Source organism: Vicia villosa, linkage group LG1 (genome assembly GCF_029867415.1).
Source record: "Vicia villosa cultivar HV-30 ecotype Madison, WI linkage group LG1, Vvil1.0, whole genome shotgun sequence".
NCBI classification, from domain to species: domain Eukaryota; kingdom Viridiplantae; phylum Streptophyta; class Magnoliopsida; order Fabales; family Fabaceae; genus Vicia; species Vicia villosa.
Window position 1 is genome coordinate 172,709,103 of NC_081180.1, and position 5,713 is coordinate 172,714,815.

Consider the following 5,713-nt stretch of genomic DNA (forward strand, 5'->3'; position numbering starts at 1 on the left):
CAAGAATTTAGCGTACGAAGGCATCTGAGTTATAGCTTCTATGAAAGGTATGGTTATGTTTAATTGTTTCAGAAGTTCTACAAATTTTTTAAATTGCGCTTCGGTTTTGGATTTAGCTAATCTCTGAGGGTAAGGAATTGGTGGCTTATAAGGTGGTGGTGGAACGTAAGGTTTTTCTTTTTCAGGTTCCGCTTCGGTGTTGTTCTCATTGGTCTTAGCAGTTTGGTCATCAGTTGATGTCTTTTTGGTTTCCCTTGGCTCTTGTTGTGACATGGGTGCGTTTTGAGTTCTAGGATCGATAGGTCCATCGTAGTTCGTTCCACTTCGTAGTATTATCACGTTCGCATGTCCCTTAGGATTAGGTTGTGGTTGAGCAGGAAACGTGCCAGCGGGGGCAGCAGTAGGTGCTTGTTGTTGAGCTACTTGTGAAATTTGAGTTTCTAACATTTTGTTATGTGTAGCTAAAGCATCTACTTTGTTTGATAATTGTTTTAGTTGCTCACTATTATGGATGTTTTGATTCAGGAAGTCTTTGTTGGTTTGTTGTTGGGAAGCTATAAAGTTTCCATCATGATTTCTAGGTTCGACTTCCTAGGGGCGTTTTGAGCAGCTACAGGCGCTTTTTGATAGCTAGGTGGGACAGCAGGTGCTTGTCCAGGCGCGTACAACGCATTGTTGTTCTTATACAAAAAGTTTGGGTGGTTCTTCCATCCAGGGTTGTACGTGTTAGAATAAGGGTTTCCTTGAGCGTAGTTTACTTGATCAGATGGGATACCAATCAAGAGTTGACATTCGACAACTGCATGTCCAGTTAATCCACAAATTTCGCAGTTAGGTGCTACAGCAGTCGCGGTGGCTGAAGGAGTGATGGTTAAGTTTTCGATCTTTTGAGTTAAAGCATCTACTAATACTTTAGCGTTAACGCGGTCTATACCACTTATTTCGTACATTCCTCCTTTGGTTTGGGTTTTCTCTAGAGCGGCTCGTTCTCCACCCCATTGATAATGGTTTTGTGCCATGTTCTCTATGAGGTTGTATGCTTCATCATGGGGTTTGTCCATTAATGCTCCGCCAGCAGCGGCATCTATAGTCATTTTAGTGTTATAAAGTAGACCACCATAGAAAGTATGGATGATCAGCCATGGTTCGAGTCCATGATGAGGGCATAGTCTAAGCATGTCCTTGTATCGTTCCCAAGCTTCGAAGAGTGATTCGTTATCTTTTTGGGTAAATCCGTTGATTTGACCTCTTAACATAGCGGTTTTTCTAGGCGGAAAATATCTAGCTAAGAATACTCTCTTCAATTCGTCCCATGTAGTTATGGAATTAGAAGGTAGGGATTGAAGCCACGCTCTAGCTCTATCTCTCAAGGAGAAAGGAAAGAGGCGTAATCGAATAGCTTCGGAACTAACGTTGTTAGCTTTGACAGTGTCGGCATATTGCACGAACACGGATAAATGGAGGTTGGGATCGTCAGCAGGGCTTCCAGAGAATTGGTTCTGTTGAACAGCTTGTATCAATGAAGGTTTCAGTTCGAAATTGTTCGCCTCAATTGCAGGTGGTGCGATACTTGAGTGCGGTTCAGCGCGTGAAGGAGCGGCATAGTCTCTAAGAGGACGAATGGCAGCCATCTCTAACTTCGGGGTAATTTGATTGATTTGATCAGTAAAGATCAATTCCTGATTGATCGGAATTGGTGCTACTTCGGGAAGATTGCGAGCTCGACGTTTGACGTTAATAAAACGTTCGATCTCGTTAATTCGTTGTATTAAATCTCCTCCTTGTGAACGAGTATTTGGCATACAATCGTTCAAAAAGAAAGGAAAGAATTGCCCTAGTCTCTACGGTGTAACAGTGAGTTACGATATCGACTTAAATAGTCCCCGGCAACGGCGCCAAAAACTTGATCGCGACTTTACGTGTCTATTAATCTTATGACTGCAAGTTCACAGTCGTGTCGTGTAGTTTTAAAAGATGTCGAATCCACAGGGACTATGAATCGATCTACCGTTATCTAAGGTTACTATGTAAAGCTAAGGCTACTAATATTTTGATTGTTCCTAAGGGGAAGTGATTGTGAATTCTAAGAAATATAATAATAGGTGGATATCAGTATGTATTTCGTTTAACTTTAGGCGATCCGAAGGTCCATTGGCTAATGTATTAATTCGATTAAAAAATCTTTATTAGTTCAATTGATTAAAAGTCCTCCTCTCAAACTCTCGCTCTGTTGATTCAGACTACTGTCCTAACTCGTAATGTACGCTCTCGCCATCCCATTAGATTTAGAAAAGCTTTTTGGAAACAACGTAATTAATAAAATGCTTATCTTATGAAGTTGTTATCTATTTAAATCTCCTAATATCAAACTCTCGCTCTGTTGACTCGGAGCATGCTAATATCCCTAACGTACGCTTTCGTCATCCCGCGCGGGTGTAAAAACATTTTTTGAAAATAAATAAGTTCTAATTAGTTTTAATACGCTTTCTCCATCCTTAAAATTAATGTCCTATGTCTACTATCCAGTTAAAGATCTCAAACTTTCGCTCTATTGATTTTAACCTTTGACCGTCTTAACCCCTCAAACTTTCGCTCTATTGGTTTTAAGACTTACTAATTAAATTAGACATATAAACCAAAAACAAGTGATATTTAATAAAACATAATTAAGCCAATTTATTTCGGATCCCACGGTTAACTTACTTTACATACCGATATCTTAAATTATTAGCCAGACATATTAATACGGTTAAACATGCATAAATTCATTTGGTTTATAATAAAAGGCATGTTAAATGTCATACAATATATCATGCAATAATAATATAAATAAAGGCGGTAAATAATAAACCTGAAATAAAATAAATCTGAATTGAATTGAATCTTGAAGTACTCGAACTTCCACCACAGGTTGGCTGGATCGTTCTTCGGAAATTATTGGGCAGAAATTTAAAACAAGGAATATAAAAGATAAATCTAACGTAAGGCTAGATTTATAAAAAGTTCACAACAATCTCCGGTGTGTAAATTGTTGTGAGAAAATTAAAGCAGTTGAATTGAAGGCAGGAAAATAAATGATGGTCGCAGAATAATTTTGGCAGCACTTCGTTAGCAGAAAATCGGACACTTTGAACTGAAGTAGCAGCCTCTATTTATAGCTGAGGGTCTGCAGTTGAAATGCGTGAAAGGAGGGGCTTCTCTTGACTGGGGCTTGGAGACGTGCGTCTCCACTTTTTGGGGAGACCCTTTAAACGACTTGAGACGTGCGTCTCAAGTGGAGAATATCCAGGAGGCAGGCGGAGACGTGCGTCTCCTTTTGGTGAGGTGGCATAGGGACGTTGGACACGTGCGTCTTCACGTGCTGGGATGACTTGGGCCACGCGCAATTGGATTCTTCGTGGGTTGGACTTGTAGTATGCACAATTGGGCCTTCTTTGCACCCCTTTCTTGCTTCAGCACCCCTTTTTCTTCTTTTAGGCACAAATAGTAGTGATTTTAGCTCCATTTCTTTCTTTTTCACAAATAGTCTCAATATGAGCGCAAAACCTGAAATATCGCAAATACCCGCATAATATCACAATAAAACAATATAATTAAAGGAAAATGCTAATAATATTTATGGATTTCAAGCTAAATATACGATATAAAATCGTGTTATCATACTACGCTAAGAGAATGAAGCCGTTTGGTTGGGAAGAAGAGATGTTAAACGGACAGAGTTATAGTAAGCTGCAGTACGTTATGAAGGGTTCGTTATACTGGTTAAGCAACAAGACTTGTTGGACGGGCAGACATAATAGTTGTGCGCTAGATGAATTTCTAAGTCAGTGAGTATTTGGATTTCGACGCCATGGAACCGAAACGTAGGACCAACTTGTGTTTAGTGGACCTAGTCCGGATTGATGGAATCATTAGTGACCTAATTTTGGAAACTGCTCATACTCGAGAAGTATTCCTTGTTGGGGGTGTCTAAGGCTCTAGCACGTATCTTGATGGCACGAATTTCCGAGAAGGAACCCTTGTTATTTAAGAATTGGGAAAACTTGGTAAAGTAATGAAACTAAGTGGACTGTGGACATAGCGTGGCTCAGAGGATTTCAAGGTATGTGACTTGTTGGAATCAGAGTAGCGCAACGGATAAAGGAAGAACCAGATAAGATTGGGAATAGAAATGGACGGATTATTTTGGGTCTTATTTTGGGATGGAAGTGTCCTCCTAAGAGAAACTCCTCGAAGTGGCGTTTCGTTCATCTCAGTCCCTTACAAGAGTTCACCATAATCCCGAGATGTGTCGTCAATGGGACAACTTGGAAAGAGACTTTGTGGTTGACATGTGGTCTGACATTCGTAGACCATTGGTTGGGCTTGTAAGCGTTGAGGGTTAGACAGAATGTCGTGACTGTTGGAAATTCTGAATACTAGTGAAGGATTTCATTTGACAAAGGCTCTGTATAAATATGTCTGGTACGCTTGAGCGTGCACGAAGATTTGGATCGTGGTTGCAGGTCAACCGTTAGAGCTCGCTCTTCATTGGCAAGACCTTGTGCGAAGTAGTTGAATATCAAGCTATAGTTGCAGGAGCGATACACCTTCGTGGTTTATGATGACAGTTGTTATGTCTAAACTGGAGCGATGATTGAAGTAAGAAGGCTCAGTTGCATAAGTAGAGGTAAATTTGGAATGAGTCGTCGTAAGCATCAGGGAGTTAGAAGTTAAGACCAGGGAATTTGGCGATCACCTAACGACTGTATGGACTCTTGTGGAGAGCAATTTGGAGTGTCGTTGCAAAGAGGAATATTGTGGGAGAAATCCTTGAGTGGGAAGTGATTCAAGGAACGGAGAAAGATCACAGTAACGTTTGCTTAACAAGGATAAGTTAACGGAGATTGAAACTAAGGATATCCGACAAGAGTGGATTGATAGGGTTTCTGAAGTTATGGAGATCTAGTGCAAAGCAGTAGAGGTATAGGACCCTGGAAGGATATGGAACCATATAGGTTAAGACGAAATATCTGAATAGATGTGTTGTGAGACGACTCAGACTTCTAGTCAGGAATGTTAAAGACGCGATCATATCAGAGAGTAGTGTTCTTGGGTGTATCGACCTTCAGACGAAGTCGTAGGGTTTATCCAAAGAAGAATGTATGGAACGTTTGCCCCTCGTTGGAGGATGTGAGGACATGTGTCATGGTAAGTGGTAGGAATTCGAGGGCGAATTCTATTTAAGGGGGGGGGGAATGTAACATCCCTATTTACCTAAGTATGATTATGAGGTACTAAGAGAGAATTGTGGATTAATTATGCATTAGGAAGGGAAGATGTTAGAATGGAAAGAGTTTAGTTAGAATTCAACTAATGGCATGATGGTAATTACCACTTAGTTGGAGGGCATAATGGACCTTGAGTAATGTTGCATGATATAAGGCCTTGTTTGGGTGCATGCTATTCATTTTTGTTTCACAATTCAGAATTTGGAGCAAGAGAGAAAGGAGGAAGTTATGTTCATCACTTTCATTTTCGCAACTCTTGGTACAGCTCCACTAAAACGGTAATAACTCTCTGCTCGTAACTCTGATTGTAACGATTCTGGTCTTGTTGGAAAGCTAACGAAATTCTCTTCAATTTGCATATATGATTCGCGTTCATAACTTCTGTTTTGAAGGAGAAAATCAAGCTTGAAGTTGGGACATGCATGCTGAATGTGTGATATGGG

The 5,713-nt window shown here is 40.3% G+C and overlaps 1 non-coding gene across 1 annotated transcript; it reads left to right on the forward strand.

Annotated features, from left to right (window-relative positions):
* Window positions 1-1,149: 1,149 nt before the first annotated feature.
* On the forward strand, window positions 1,150-1,256 carry LOC131645413 (small nucleolar RNA R71). The gene has a single exon (XR_009297037.1). It is a non-coding gene; the product is annotated as a small nucleolar RNA R71 (small nucleolar RNA).
* The last annotated feature ends 4,457 nt before the right edge of the window (window positions 1,257-5,713 follow it).